The following is a 17,761-nucleotide window of genomic DNA, read 5'->3' as shown; positions in this document are numbered from 1 at the left end:
ACTTGTCATATGTTTGGAATACGTAGACAGTGATTTTTTTATATTTATTAATAATAAGTAGGTTGACAGCAATTCTGTGTTCACACATTGCTGCTGTGATGAGCCATTTTTTGCCATGATAAATTGTTTTGCCAACTTTGTTGCAAATAAAATGCAACGCAACGAGACTATGGTGTGTGAATGCAACCTTTTAAGGTGGGAAAGATATGGTTATATCTACATCTGTTGCTGATGTACAGCAGGGGTTCAACACTTTTAGATCTATTAATTTCAGTGCACAGCTAACCACTTTAGACAGAGAAGACTTTATGGATGTTGAGTCTAAAGGTACCGTTACACTAAATGACTTACCAACGATCACGACCAGCGATACGACCTGGCCGTGATCGTTGGTAAATCGTTGTGTGGTCGCTGGGGAGCTGTCACACAGACAGCTCTCTCCAGCGACCAACGATCAGGGGAACGACTTTGGCATCGTTGAAACTGTCTTCAACGATGCCAAAGTCCCCGGGTAACCAGGGTAAACATCAGGTTACTAAGTGCAGGGCCGCTCTTAGTAACCCGATATTTACCCTTGTTACCATTGTAAAAGTAAAAAAAAAAAAACACTACATACTCACATTCCGATGTCTGTCACGTCCCCCGCCGTCAGCTTCCCGCACTGACTGTGTTGTCACCGTTGTGCTCTGCTTTACGGCCGACGCTGACAGTCAGTGCAGAGAAGCTGACGGCGGGGGACGTGACAGACATCGGAATGTGAGTATGTACTGGTTTTTTTTAAAAACTTTTACAATGGTAACCAGGGTAAATATCGGGTTACTAAGCGTGGCCCTGCGCTTAGTAACCCGATATTTACCCTGGTTACAAGTGAACACATCGCTGGATCAGCGTCACACACGCCGATCCAGCGATGACAGCGGGTGATCAGCAACCAAAAAAAGGTCCTGATCATTCCCTAACGACCAACGATCTCCCAGCAGGGGCCTGATCGTTAGTCGCTGTCACACATAACGAGATCGTTAGCGGGATCGTTGCTACGTCACAAAAAGCGTGACGTTGCAACGATATCGTTAACAAAATCGTTATGTGTGAAGGTATCTTTAGCTAGTGATGAGCAAGTATACTCGTTACTTGAGATTTCCCAAGCATGCTCAGGTGGTCTCCGAGTATTTGGGCGTGCTTGGAGATTTTGTTTTTGTCGCCGCAGCTGCATAATTTGCGGCTGCTAGACAGCCTGAATACATGTTGGGATTCCCTAACAAACAGGCAACCCCCACATGTATTCAAGCTGTCTAGCAGCCGCAAATCATACAGCTGCGGCGACACAAACTAAATCTCCGAGCATGCCCAAATACTCGGAGACCACCTGAGCATGCTCAGAAATTCTAGAGTAACGAGTATACTTGCTCATCACTAAACTTAGCCAATATTCTTCAATCATACACCTTCAGCTATTGCGCAGTGCATGCATTCAATTATGGGACACACTCAAAAAGTTAAATATGAAAAAGTAGGTTGAGATTTATCAAATTTAAAGAACCTCTGCAAAATGAGAGCAGAAATCTGATTTGTTGCCACAGACAACTACTTTACTTTTCCTTACCTCTTGTGTTTAGTATTCTTTGATTCTCATTCTACTTAAAGAGGTATTCTCATCTATAAGATCCTTTCCCGGAGGTGTAATAATATTATCAGATACCTCCAATTAGAAATGTAGTATAGTTCTTCAGATTTGCTATGCAGTTTACCCTAGGTGCAAGACATTGCAGAAGGGCTGTGCAGATGGGGGTGAATAAACAGAGGGGCTGTGCAGATGTGAGAAAATAAACTGAAAGGCTGTGCAGATGAGGATAAAATGTGGGGCTGTGCAGATGGGGGGGAATAAACTGCAGGGCTGTGCAGAGTGGGGATAAACTGAGGGGCTGTGCAGAGTGGTGATAAACTGAGAGGCTGTGCAGAGGGGGAATAAAATGAAGGGCTGTGCAGGGGGGCATAAAATTAGGGGCTGTGTAGGGGAGTATGAAATGAGAGGCAGTGCGGTGTGCCATGAAATAAGGGGCTGTGCGGGGGCCATGAAATGAGGGAATGTGTATTTGGGCCATGAAATGAGGGTCTGTGAAGTGGGAAAGCAATGTATATAAGGAGCTGTGGTGACCATACTCTATAATGGCCCTGTGGGGGTCATTACACTGTGGGCTATGGTGACCATACTGGATAGGGGGCTGTGGTGAATATCATACTGTTTGGGGTGTTGTTTGTAGGCCATAATACTGTTTGGGGTGCTGTCTGCGGGCCATAATATTGTATGGAGTGTTGTGGGGATCATCTTAGTATACATTGGGGCTGTTTTGGACATCATACTATTTATGAGGGTCTGTGGTGGAAATCATACTATTTATGGGGGCTTGTTATGATCAGGTGACCTTGGAGCAGCATGAAAACTTTCACTGGAGTAGGTGGTAACTATACTGACCGCAAACCCTGATCTTAACACCGCAAGAAGTAGCCGTGGGGTGTGCCTAACAAAACCTAGACACCTCGACACAGCCGGAGGACTAAATACCCCTATAGATGGAAATAGGAATTCTACCTTGCCTACTGTGAGTAGTAGAGGAAAAGACACACGCAGGCAGGAAACAGGATTTAGCAAATGAGGCACACACTAGCTAAATAGGAAAGGATAGGACAGAATACTAAGCGGTCAGTATTAAAAATCCTTCCAAAAATATCCACAGCAGAAAATACAAAAACTCCACCATCTAACTAAAGATGTGGAGCGTATATCTGTAACTCCAGAGAATCCAACAAGACTGAGAAAACACTGACACAGTCTAAGCTGGACAAGAGAAAAACAAATGAATAGCACAAAATATAAGCACACTGCATGTGTGCCACAGAAAAAGAAACAGACACTTATCTTTGCTGAATTGGCAGCTAAGCAGGAGAGGCCAGAAAGTGATCCAACACTTCACAAGAAACATTGACAACTGGCAAGGACAAATTAATCCTGCACACCTAAATATCCCAGTCAGAACTGCAATCAGCAGATACACCTGGCCAGGACTGTGACTCAGAGACAACTGCATTCCCACCTACAACCGCTGGAGGGAACCCAAAAGCAGAATTCACAACAGTACCCCTTCCTTGAGGAGGGGTCACCGAACCCTCACCAGGGCCCCCAGGACGATCAGGATGAGCCAGATGAAAGGCACAAACCAAATCAGCAGCATGGACATCAGAGGCAAAAACCCAAGAATTATCCTCCTGGCCATAACCCTTCCATTTGACAAGGTACTGAAGCCTCCGCCTCGAAAAACGAGAATCCAAAATCTTCTCAACAACATACTCTAACTCTCCATCAACCAACACAGGGGCCGGAGGATCAACAGAGGGAACAACGGGCACCACATATTTCTGCAATAAAGATCTATGGAAGACATTATGGATAGCAAAAGAGGCCGGAAGCACCAAACGAAAAGACACCGGATTAATAATCTCAGAAATCTTATAAGGACCAATAAACCGAGGCTTAAACTTAGGGGAAGAAACCTTCATAGGAACATGACGGGAAGACAACCAGACCAGATCCCCAACCCGAAGTCGGGAACCAACACACCGACGACGGTTAGCAAAACGTTTAGCCTCCTCCTGAGACAACACCAAATTATCCACCACATGAGCCCAAATCTGCTGCAACCTGTCAACCACAGAATCCACACCAGGACAGTCAGAAGGCTCAACCTGCCCAAAAGAAAAACGAGGATGAAAACCAAAATTACAAAAGAAAGGCGAAACTAAAGTAGCCGAACTAGCCCGATTATTAAGGGCAAACTCGGCCAATGGCAAGAAGGCCACCCAATCATCCTGATCAGCAGACACAAAGCATCTCAAATAAGTCTCCAAAGTCTGATTAGTTCGCTCGGTCTGGCCATTTGTCTGAGGATGAAATGCAGAAGAAAAAGACAAATCAATGCTCAGCCAAGCACAAAAGGCCCGCCAAAACCTAGAAACAAACTGGGAACCTCTGTCGGACACAATATTCTCCGGAATACCATGCAAACGAACCACATGCTGAAAAAACAACTGAGCCAAATCTGAAGAGGAAGGCAATTTAGGCAAAGGCACCAAATGAACCATCTTAGAGAACCGGTCACAAACAACCCAGGTAACAGACATCTTCTGGGAGACCGGAAGATCAGAAATAAAATCCATCTAAATATGCGTCCAGGGCCTCTCAGGGACTGGCAATGGCAAAAGCAACCCACTAGCACGGGAACAACAAGGCTTGGCCCGCGCACAAGTCCCACAGGACTGCACAAAAAAACGCACATCACGTGACAAAGAAGGCCACCAAAAGGACCTACCAACCAAGTCTCTGGTACCAAAAATGCCAGGATGACCAGCCAACACGGAACAGTGAACCTCAGAAATCACTTTACTAGTCCATCTGTCAGGAACAAACAATTTCCCCACAGGACAGCGGTCAGGTTTGTCAGCCTGAAATTCCTGAAGAACCCGTCATAAATCAGGGGAAATGGCAGAAAGGACCACCCCTTCTTTCAGAATACCAACCAATTCTAAGACCTCAGGAGAATCAGGCAAAAAACTCCTAGAGAGGGCATCAGCCTTAATATTCTTAGAACCCGGAAGGTACGAGACCACGAAATCAAAACGGGAAAAAACAAGGACCATCGAGCCTGTCTAGGATTCAGCCGTTTGGCAGACTCGAGGTAAATCAGATTCTTATGATCGGTCAGGACCACAATACGGTGCTTAGCTCCCTCAAGCCAATGTCGCCACTCCTCAAACACCCACTTCATAGCCAACAACTCCCGATTGCCGACATCATAATTGCGTTCAGCAGGTGAAAACTTATGGGAAAAGAAGGCACACGGTTACAGGATCCCTCTGAGACAAAACGGCCCCTGCCCCAATCTCAGAAGCGTCAACCTCAACCTGAAATGGAAGAGAAACATCCGGTTGGTGCAACACCGGAGCAGAAGTAAATCAACGTTTAAGCTCCTGAAAGGCAGAGACAGCCGCAGAGGACCAATTCACCACATCAGCGCCTTTCTTCGTCAAATCGGTCAAGGGTTTAACCACACTGGAAAAATTAGCAATAAAACGGCGATAAAAATTTGCAAAACCCAAAAATTTCTGAAGTCTCTTCACGGATGTGGGCTGAATCCAATCATGAATGGCCTGAACCTTAACCGGATCCATCTCTATAGACGAGGGAGAAAAAATAAAGCCCAAAAAAGAAACCTTCTGCACCCCAAAAAGACACTTAGACCCTTTCACAAACAAAGCATTGTCACGAAGGATCTGAAATACCATCCTGACCTGTTGCACATGAGGCTCCCAATCATCGGAAAAAATCAAAATATCGTCCAAATATACAATCAAGAATTTATCAAGATAAGTCCGGAAGATATCATGCATGAAGGACTGAAAAACAGATGGAGCATTAGAGAGTCCGAATGGCATCACAAGGTATTCAAAATGGCCTTAGGGCGTGTTAAACGCAGTTTTCCATTCATCACCCTGCTTAATACGAACAAGATTATATGCCCCCCGAAGGTCAATCTTCGTAAACCAACTAGCTCCCTTAATCCTAGCAAACAAATCGGAAAGCAAAGGTAAAGGGTATTGAAACTTGACCGTGATCTTATTCAAGAGGCGATAATCAATACAGGGTCTCAAGGAACCATCTTTTTTAGCAACAAAAAAGAACCCCGCTCCCAACGGTGAAGAAGATGGTCGAATATGCCCTTTCTCAAAAGACTCCTTAATATAGCTCCGCATGGCAGTATGTTCAGGCACAGACAGGTTGAAAAGTCGACCCTTAGGAAACTTATAGCCTGGAATTAAGTCAATAGCACAATCGCAGTCCCTGTGCGGTGGAAGGAAACTGGACTTGGGCTCATCGAATACATCCTGAAAATCAGACAAAAACTCTGGAATTTCAGAAGAGGAAGAAGAGGAGATTGACATCAAAGGAACATCATTATGAACCCCCTGACAACCCCAACTAGTCACAGACATGGACTTCCAATCCAACACAGGATTATGTACCTGCAACCACGGAAAACCCAGCACGATAGCATCATGCAAATTATGCAACACCAGAAATCGACAATCTTCCTGATGGGCTGGCGCCATGCGCATGGTCACCTGTGTCCAAAACTGGGGCTTATTTTTAGCCAAGGGTGTAGCATCAATGCCCCTTAAATGAATAGGGTTCTGCAAAGGCTGCAAGGGAAAACCACAACGCTTGGCAAACTCAAAGTCCATTAAGTTCAAGGCGGCGCCTGAATCCACAAACGCCATGACAGAAAATGATGACAATGAGCAGATCAAGGACACAGATAACAAAAATTTAGGTTGTACAGTACTGATGGTAATTGAACTGGCGATCCTCTTTGTCCGCTTAGGGCAGACAGAAATGACATGAGAAGCGTCGCCACAATAATAACACAACCTATTCTGACGTCTGAAACCTTGTCGTTCCGTTCTAGACAGAATCCTATCACACTGCATAGGCTCAGGAATTTGCTCTGAGGATAACGCCACCGTGTGCACAGTTCTGCGCTCCCGCAAGCGCCGGTCAATCTGAATGGCCAGAGACATAGAATCACTCAGACCGGAAGGTGTGGGAAACCCCACCATAACATCTTTAACGGATTCAGAAAGACCCTTTCTGAAAATTGCCGCCAAAGCATCATTATTCCATTTAGTCAACACCGACCATTTTCTGAATTTCTGACAATACAATTCTGCCGCCTCTTGACCCTGAGACAGGGCCAACAAGGTCTTCTCAGCTTGATCCACAGAATTAGGTTCATCATATAACAATCCCAAAGCCTGAAAAAAGGAGTCTACATCAAGCAAAGCCGGATTCCCAGATTCCAGGGAAAATGCCCAATCCTGCGGGTCGCCACGCAGCAGGGAGATGACAATTTTAACCTGCTGAATGGAATCACCGGAGGATCGAGGTCTCAAAGCAAAAAACAATTTACAGTTGTTTTTAAAACTCAAAAATTTGGACCTGTCACCAAAAAACAAGTCAGGAGTAGGAATCTTCGGTTCTAAAACAGGAGTCTGAACAATATAATCAGAAATACCCTGTACCCTAGCAGCAAGCTGGTCTACACGAGAAGCTAATTCCTGAACATTCATGAAGACACAAAAGAGAATAGTAAAACCAAAAACACTCAGTTTGAAAAAATGTTGCAGTAATCCGCAAGTGCTAGTAAAAGATGTAAAAAACAGGGTATTTGGTTGATACGTTTTTTGCAAAAAATGTATACTAAGCTGCTCTACCAATCTTCACGGTATACCCTTATCAGAGCAGTCCTAACTAATGTATGCAATCCCTATCAGATGTATTTAAAAACCTGATCATCTGTATATAACCTGTGTGAACAGGGTTCAGAGAGGAAAAATCCATGTGTGCATACAGGGTAGAACAGCTTTTGTGCAGATAGCCCAAGAGGAGTGGTGGAACTCCCCAGTCTTGTAGACACAAGAGAACAATTATGGAAACAGGAACACATGGGCTACTTGCACAGTGAACAAGTCTGTATGATCATGTTCACACACCACCAAGAAACCTGAAGACACAAAAGAGAATAGTAAAACCAAAAACACTCAGTTTGAAAAAATGTTGCAGTAATCCGCAAGTGCTAGTAAAAGATGTAAAAAACAGGGTATTTGGTTGATACGTTTTTTGCAAAAAATGTATACTAAGCTGCTCTACCAATCTTCACGGTATACCCTTATCAGAGCAGTCCTAACTAATGTATGCAATCCCTATCTGATGTATTTAAAAACCTGATCATCTGTATATTACCTGTGTGAACAGGGTTCAGAGAGGAAAAATCCATGTGTGCATACAGGGTAGAACAGCTTTTGTGCAGATAGCCCAAGAGGAGTGGTGGAACTCCCCAGTCTTGTAGACACAAGAGAACAATTATGGAAACAGGAACACATGGGCTACTTGCACAGTGAACAAGTCTGTATGATCATGTTCACACACCACCAAGAAACCTGAAGACACAAAAGAGAATAGTAAAACCAAAAACACTCAGTTTGAAAAAATGTTGCAGTAATCCGCAAGTGCTAGTAAAAGATGTAAAAAACAGGGTATTTGGTTGATACGTTTTTTGCAAAAAATGTATACTAAGCTGCTCTACCAATCTTCACGGTATACCCTTATCAGAGCAGTCCAAACTAATGTATGCAATCCCTATCTGATGTTTTTAAAAACCTGATCATCTGTATATAACCTGTGTGAACAGGGTTCAGAGAGGAAAAATCCATGTGTGCATACAGGGTAGAACAGCTTTTGTGCAGATAGCCCAAGAGGAGTGGTGGAACTCCCCAGTCTTGTAGACACAAGAGAACAATTATGGAAACAGGAACACATGGGCTACTTGCACAGTGAACAAGTCTGTATGATCATGTTCACACACCACCAAGAAACCTGAAGACACAAAAGAGAATAGTAAAACCAAAAACACTCAGTTTGAAAAAATGTTGCAGTAATCCTATTCTCTTTTGTGTCTTCAGGTTTCTTGGTGGTGTGTGAACATGATCATACAGACTTGTTCACTGTGCAAGTAGCCCATGTGTTCCTGTTCCTGTTTCCTGTTTCCTGAACATTCATGCTAGCACAAGGCTCTTCAGTCACCCAGAGATAAAGAGGGAGGAGAAGACAAAGTAGACTGAAGAAAAAAAAATGGCTCAAGTCCTTTCTTCCCTTCTTCTGAGATGCATTTAACTCATTACGGGCCAGTTGTACTGTTATGATCAGGTGACCTTGGAGCAGCATGAAAACTTTCACTGGAGTAGGTGGTAACTATACTGACCGCAAACCCTGATCTTAACAGCGCGACTAGAAGTAGCCGTGGGGTGTGCCTAACAAAACCTAGACACCTCGACACAGCCGGAGGACTAAATACCCCTATAGATGGATATAGGAATTCTACCTTGCCTCAGAGCAGAACCCCAAAGGATAGGCAGCCCCCCACAAATATTGACTGTGAGTAGTAGAGGAAAAGACACACGCAGGCAGGAAACAGGATTTAGCAAATGAGGCACACACTAGCTAAATAGGAAAGGATAGGACAGGATACTAAGCGGTCAGTATTAAAAATCCTTCCAAAAATATCCACAGCAGAAAATACAAAAACTCCACCATATAACTAAAGATGTTGAGCATATATCTGCAACTCCAGAGAATCCAACAAGACTAAGAAAACACTGACACAGTCTAAGCTGGACAAGAGAAAAACAAAAGAATAGCACAAAATATAAGCACACTGCATGTGTGCCACAGAAAAAGAAACAGACACTTATCTTTGCTGAATTGGCAGCTAAGCAGGAGAGGCCAGAAAGTGATCCAACACTTCACAAGAAACATTGACAACTGGCAAGGACTAATGAATCCTGCACACCTAAATATCCCAGTCAGAACTGCAATCAGCAGATACACCTGGCCAGGACTGCGACTCAGAGACAACTGCATTCCCACCTACAACCACTGGAGGGAACCCAAAAGCAGAATTCACAACAGGGGCTGTGGAGGTGACCCTACTATATATTGGGGGGTTGTTAAGGATATCACACCATATGGGCGGCTGTGGTGACCATCATACTGTGTAGGGGAACAGTGTGAGAAGTGGTTACAGTTTGAAGAGGGCAGCGTGGTGGTCACAATGAGGGCATATTGTGAAAAAGTGTATAAATGGAAAATGGATATGGAGAGGGGACAGTGTGAAATGGAGCTAATCAACATCCCCCATCTATGATGGGGGATGTTGATTAGTTGTATTTGGTGGGAGGTGTTGCCTCACATATTGGATTTTGGTAATGTAGTGTGAAATGGAGGCAGAATATGGAGAGGGGACAGTCTGAAGATTAAGAAAGTGTAATGGAAAATTAGAGAGGGACAGCCATGGTATAGGCAATGGTTCATAAGGGCAGACCATGTGGCACTGTGTCGTGATGAGTTGCAAAAAAAAGGAGAAGAGGGAGGTCTGCAGAGAACAGCTGTGCATGTGAAAAGTCATCATGGCATCTAGACAAGATGGAGATGAAAAAGAAAGAGACGACTGTAAGATGTAATCTATGAGGTACCTGGATGTAAATGTTTATTTGTGATACTAACTAGTTCTTTTCAGTACTGTGGCTCCTGTATGGCCCGCAGTCTGATGATGGCTGTTAATAACAGCTCGCAGTATCTCCTTACCATTGTTAAGGACATACTAGGAATTGTAGGATTGTAAATACATGCAATACAATTGTTTATGGGGCTGGCTTGATATTACAATTGATTGTTGTACTAAGCTTGGTTCTTGTATTAAAGTACTCTTGGTTCTGGTCATGTATTCATGTACTTAGGCCACGTTCACACTTTCAATATTTGGTCAGTATTTTACATCAGTGTTTGTAAGCTAAAACCAGAAGTAAAAAAATGCAGAAGTGATATACATGTTTCTATTATAATTTTACAATGATTGTTCCACTCCTGATTTTGACTTACGAATATTGATGTAAAATACTGCTCAAATACTGAATGTGTGAGCATAGCCTTATGGTGGTTCTTGAGATGTATTCATGCACTGATTGAGGTTCTGGTAACGTATTAATATACTGATAATGGTTTTGGTGACATAGTCAAGTACTGGGTATGGTGAGTCAGTTGATACATTCATGTACTGATAGTGGATCTAGTGATTCATTCATGACCTAATGGCGGTTCTGGTGACATATTTATGTACTGATGGTGGTTCTGCTGATGTTCATGTACTGAAGATGGTTCTGGTAATGTATTTATTTACTGATGATGTTTCTGGTGCCATATTTATGTACTATTGATGGCTCTGGTGCTCTAATTTTGCACTGATGATTATTTTGGCTTTGTATTCATGTACTGATGATGGTTCTGGTGATATATCATCCCTACATGAATACAGCACCAGAACTACCATCACTACATGAATATGTCACCAAAACCGGAATACATCACCAGAATCGGAATACATCACCAGAACCACTACCAGTTTTGTGCAAGCTGTATTTTTTGTATGACGGATGCAAAAACCATCAGACGCATCCCTTTATTTATATAATGGGGGTCTGTTTATTTTTCATTAGGGTATTTGCCAAATGCTGGATCCCTTAATTGAAACCAATCAGCCCCAATTATAGTTACGATTTATTAATTTCCATTACTATCCTTGGGTTCTACACTTAAAATATAGGACATCACGGTCATACTGTTACCCTTTTTTTGCTATGTTAATTTTTGATTTTTAGGGGAAAATATAGTTCTCTTTATGTGTCTGTGCTTTTAATTTTTGTCCATAATGAAGGTATAGATCTAACTATTTTATACTAGTTGTGATTACCTTATTTACAGTATCAAATACTAAGTGACATTTCTGTGCATAATTCTGGTGACATAAAATATTATTATGGAAGCACTGTATAAAGTATTTCATAAATGAAAATAGGTTACAACAAATACCTTTACAAAATGTACAATAGATTTTTTAATAGACTAAAAGCAAAATACCAGAGAAGAAAATCTAATCTCACTGTAACCACTCTTACATACATGTTTATGCTTCCTTTCAACATACATATGTGCGACTTTCCCCTGTTGTACATTAAAAAAGGCTCTGTTTACAATGTAAAATGGCAAAGGCGCTGAACATGGTACTACAATAGGCTCTTTGTTAGATTTCCACTCTACCTTTGCTGTCCAGTAGAAATACCTAAATTCCAGACTTCTCCTCCCTCTGCTGATTTTTATCACAGGCTGAGAAAAAAGGGTGATGGTTGAGGGGAAGGTGGGTGGGGGGCTATAGCAGATTAATCAATTCTTGAGAAGCAGGGCACTAGGTGGAAGAGGGGGAAGTCAACTTCACAGAAGAAATCTATCGTGGGAGCAGAATTTTAATATTAATGCACAGTTTTACGTTTTAAATACATAATCTGGTCTTTCTAAGACAGTCATCGGCTACTCCAAAAAAAATTACAGTAAACAGTAAAGGGAAACTCCAAAATATCTAAATCTGATCAGAATGATAAGTTATGCTATAGTGGTTTAGTGATTGCATGCTTGTAGGTCAACGTTTGTCAAAAAAGGTATATAATTTTCAATATTTCCTATACACTGTAGATCCCTTTTCATGCTCACCATATATTCCTACATGAAACTGAGTTCATAAATCATAATTAGTCATTATTTTCCATAAGAAGTTTTATCTCTTAACTAATGGGTTAAATTGCAAAGATAAGCCAGTTTGTATCCTTCCATGTAAGGATCATAGTAAAGAGAAAGTATTTGGGAAGAGTTTTTGATAAACTGCCAGTAGAAATTAGCAATGCCAAGGAATCTTTGGAGAGCTTTGAAACTCACAGTTTGTCGGTGCCCATTGTAAGTCAGCAATTCTGCTACATACAGGAGATCTGACTTTCACCTGTATGTAGCAGAGATGATCAGGTTATGGCAGCGTCTAGTTTCCCATGGAGACTATTGAAGCATGCAAAAGTAAAAAAAAAAATGTTTTTAAAAACATTTAAAAAATTAAAAAAATATGAAATTTCATGTTTCGCCCCATTAAAAATAAAACAATAAAAAAATCAAACATGAACATATTTGGTATCGCCAAGTTCAGAGTCACCCGATCGCTAAACGGCATAGCGAGAAAAAAAGTCAAAACGCCAAAATTAAGTTTTTTTGGTCGCCGCAACATTGCATTAAAATGCTATAACAGGCGATCAAAAGAACGTATCTGCACCAAAATGGTATCGTTAAAAACATCAGCTCAGCATGCAAAAAATAAGACCTCACCCAACCTGAGATAAAAAAAAATGGAGATGCTAGGGGTCTTGGAAAATGACACCATATAAATGAGTAAAATAAATAAATAAGTACTGCAGAAATTCTTTTGTAACCTTGGCCAGATCTGTGCCGTGCCACGATTCTGTCTCTGAGCTCCTTGGCCAGTTCCTTTGACTGCATGATTCTCGTTTCATCTGACATGCACTGTGAGCTGTGAGGTCTTATATAGACAGGTGTGTGCCTTTCCAAATCAAGTAATATCAGTTTAATTAAACACAGCTGGACTCCAATGAAATAGTAGAACCATCCCAAGGAGGATCACAAGGAAATGGACAGCATGTGACCGTATTTTTCAGACTATAAGACGCACCCCAAATTTGGGGTGAAAATTGCAGAAAAAGAGATTTTTTATAAGATGGGGGTCCGTCTTATTGTCCGAATTTACAGTATCTTCCCTGAGGGCTGGCGGTGGCAGAGCAGGGTCACAGGAGGCATGGTGTCGGCGGAGGTGGGGTGATGCGGTACGGCGTGCACCTGAGCAGGGTCCCTTCATGCTTAGGTGGGCGACGCCACGACCTTGCTTCCATGGGGGGTTGCAGCAGTGGTGTGGCGATGGCAGAGGTGCGGGGATAATGAGCGGTATGGCGTGAGCAGGGTCCCTTCCACAGGTGAGGTGACGCAGCGGCCCAGTATCCAATGTGAGCAGCAGAGCCGGGTTAATCACCGGTTTCTCAGTGGTGGCGGCCATCTTCCTGAGGCCGTGTGTGCGCAGATGGAGTGCTGTGCTTCCCGGGACTTCAGGAAAATGGCCGCGGGAGGCCGCGCGTGTGCAGATGGAGATCGCGGCGACCGCCGCCACCGAAAGACCGATGATTAACCCGGCTCTGCTGTTCACATTGAATACCGGGCCGCTGCGTCACCTCACCTGTGGAAGGGACCCTGCTCACGCCATACCGCTCATCATTCCCGCACCTCTGACGCTGCCGCACCTCTGACGCTGCCACCACACCACTGCCGGTAAGCCTGCATTACGACTATAAGACGCACCCCCCATTTTCCTCACATTTTTTTTGGGGAAAAAGTGCGTGTTATAGTCTGAAAAATACGGTAAATATGAGTGTCTGAGCAAAGGGTCTGAATACTTATGATCATGTGATATTTCAGTTTTTCTTTTTTAATAAAATTTTAAAAAAAAATCTACATTTCTGTTTTTTTTCAGTCAAGATGGGGTGCAGTGTGTATATTAATGAGAAAAAATGAACTTTTGTGAATTCACCAAATGGCTGCAATGAAACAAAGAGTGAAAAATTTAAAGGGGTCTGAATACTTTCCGTACCCACTGTAAGGTAAAATTAAACAGAGAAGAAAAAAATCTGTCTCCTCCACCCCTTAATAATTGGGCCATTTCTCATCATATTTCCCCACCACCTATGACTACAGTAGATGACATAGTAGAGGGGGAAATAAAGGTACACCCACAGGTAGTCACCGGTAAATGTAATTTTAACATTTTACTACCTTATCTGGGCATGTGATGTGTGTCACATGGTCAGACAAAACCTGTTTAATTTATGAAGAAAGGACACTGAAACTCACAAAGCCTATTCGGACAATGCCATAACTGCAAAAAATAGAGGATATAAGGGAGGGCCTCATACACATTCTGTTAAAATTGTTAAGGTGGGACTCCTAGACTCATAAAGCCTATGTAAGAAGTGCAAGGGCTGAAAAACACTTACTCCTGGGTGGTATACATATATTATATATGAGTATTGATGACTCTCTAAAAAATTTTAGTGAGGGCCTCCTGATGACCCTGATTTCCCTTTCCGTAGGTGGCACCATAATAACACCCTGGCAGCAGGCGCGCTGTCTGGGTGTTATGTTTGACTCTGATCTCTCCTTCACCTCCCATATACAATTTCTTGCCCACTCGTGCCACTTACACCTAGAACATCTCTAGAATCCGCCCTTTTCTCACCATGGAAACAACAAAAACCCTCACTGTCGCCCTGATCCACTCCCGCCTGGACTACTGTAACTCTCTATTAATTGGCCTCCCCTTCACTCGACTTTCCCCTCTCCAGTCCATCCTTAATGCAGCAGCCAGGGTTGTCCATCTGGCTAATCATTACTCGGACGCGTCCGCTCTTCGCCAGTCGTTACACTGGCTGCCAATTCATTACAGGATACAATTCAAAGTACTTGTTCTCACCCACAAAGCTCTCCCCAGTGCGGCACCCCCTTACATCTCCTCCCTCATCTCTGTCTATCGGCCTAACCGACCGCTGCATTCTGCAAATGACTTTTGACTAACCTCTGCACTAATCCGTATCTCCGACTCCCAACTCGAAGACTTCTCCCGTGCTGCGCCAATCCTTTGGAATGCTCTACCCCAAGATATTAGGACCATCCACAATTTGCATAGTTTTAGGTGCTTGCTCAAAACACATTTGTTCAGAGAGGCCTACCACGTTCACTAATCAAAGTCATTTTAGGTTTGTGTGTGTGAAGCCCATTCACTATCTCCATCTATCCCCCACCCCCTGAAGATGACTGGACCATCATTGTAAATACATTATTGTAAATACACACCTGTGCTTTGTATCTCCCCCACCTCATTGTAGATTGTAAGTTCTCACGAGCAGGGTCGTCTTATTTCGCTTTAATTATTGTATTGTTAACGTTGTTACTTATGACTGTTGTGTTTGAAACTGTAAAACTGTAAAGCGCTGCGGAATATGTTGGCTCTATATAAATAAATATTATTATTATTATAAAGATTTTGAGTGAAGGCTGCCTGATGACCCTATAAATATTTTCAGTGAGGGCCACCTGATAACTGTATGAAGATTTTGAGTGAGGGCCTTCAGATGACCCTATAAAGATTTTGAGTGAGGGCCACCTGATGACTCTCTAAAGATTTTGAGTGAGGGCCAACAAATAAGGCTGTCATGAAAACTAATACCTAAAATCAAATTTTTATTTCAATCATTAAAAAACAACATATCAACATATAGACATATACTCTTTAATGCCTGCAACCAGCAGGTCCAGAAATACAAACTGGTGGTGAAGCTAACAGATAAACCCTAAATGGTCCTATTGAACCCTGTTTCCTCCCTTCCTTACAGTGGAGGTTGGCACCCTAAATTTGGACCCAATGTGGCACCCCCACTCACCGTCGGCTCACCCTGGATTCAACTAGAAATCCCTAGCTATAAACTAAAACACCAAGACCATAAGAGACAGTGTTCAAAAAGGTGTGCCGCGGTGTTTAGAAAGGAAGAAGAGGGTTTGGGTATTAGATCAATTGGTGAACCAAAGGAACGAGTGTCCCCATAAAGGTAGTCTGTACAATAGTGATAACCAGAAGACAAACATTACCTCTTTAAGAGCCCATGTCATCAAATCCAACCACAAATAGTAAAACAAATCTGAATTGACAACCAGATACCCAGACAAAATATCAAGTAGGGGGTACACGGGGGATGGTGGTTTCTATGCTAATTCACCCTCTACTAACCCTGGTCATGTGTCTCTACCTTGCCGCTGAGGTTAGCACCCTAAATAAATATGCAAAGTGGCGCCCCCTCTCAACATCGGCTTACCCTCATGTCCCCTAACCACTAACCCTTCCAGCTCTCCATAACCCAATGTGTAATGGGGGTAGTAGGAGGAGAAAGGGGAGTGGGGAGTGAAGATGGCTCAAATTTTTCAGTGATAAGATTAATAGAAGAGCCTCAAGCCACACAAACAACTAACTGGTGTGTATAAATGACAGAAAGTGCTATAGTGCTTTGTGTAAACCATGGGTACCAATCCAAAACCATTGTAAATTTAAATAAATGGCATTTTATGGCATTCAACAAGCATTTTTTAGATATGTCAAATCACATGTCTGGTACAACTCACCATGCACAACGTCGTACCACAACGACTGTATTATAGTGGCAAAATGGGCTGTATTATAGGCAAAATACACTTGATGGCAAGTCTCTTAAAGACCAGTGTATAGGCCAACCTTTTCTGTCCTTTTGTAATAACACATGGCAAAACTTAAAGCTACTCTGTTAGATTGACTGTTCAAACTAAGTCTCACTGCTCATCGCTTCATGTCCAGGCCAATCATTTAAATACGCCTTCCCACCTGCTAGTTTTCCCTCTATCTCCACTTTCGTTATTTAATTGACAGCTCTGGCTTCATAGAACCAGGGAAAGGAGGAGATAGATGGAAACCAAGCAGTTGGGAAGGTCTATGTAAATGACTGGCCCTGCCATGATGCACCGAGCATCTGTACTTGGTTTGAAAAGTCAATCTGTGCTGACAGACTCACACAACAATGCCCCTGCAACTGGACACACTCTGGCAGATACTCATGGGTAAGATGAGCATTACTTAATGGGTGATCTCCTCAGGCTTTGAACACACTTGTGCTCTATATATTCTATACTGCTTGGAGGACCCCACTGATTACTTATTGCACTTTATTTTGCACTATGCACTTTTTGGAACATATGCTACATAGTTAGCTTTGCAGGGTGCAATTTTTGTATAGGCATGCAAGTTAACCCCTTCTGCTATTACAGTGTAGACTGTCCTTCATGTATGAGCTCTGTATGTGCCTTGGTGTTATAGCTTTTACATTATTATATGCTTATATTCTGTTAATAAAATATGATTAATTTTCCATACTCTTTTCTGGACTTTCACTCCGTGGGTAGTTTGGAGGATTCATGTTTTGGGAGTGTCCATGGTGATAATTGTTTTGTCCTTGAGAGAGGCATGTGGTCTACTAATTTGATTGATATGTATCAGTGTAATCTGTTTTTATTCCGACTAGAAATGTTCAACCATGCTCAATACACGTCTATTGAGCAAGGCTGCACAAATCTAGTCGGTAA

The sequence above is a fragment of the Ranitomeya imitator genome, chromosome 1 (genome assembly GCF_032444005.1).
Source record: "Ranitomeya imitator isolate aRanImi1 chromosome 1, aRanImi1.pri, whole genome shotgun sequence".
NCBI classification, from domain to species: domain Eukaryota; kingdom Metazoa; phylum Chordata; class Amphibia; order Anura; family Dendrobatidae; genus Ranitomeya; species Ranitomeya imitator.
Note: the sequence above shows the minus strand (reverse complement) of the source record.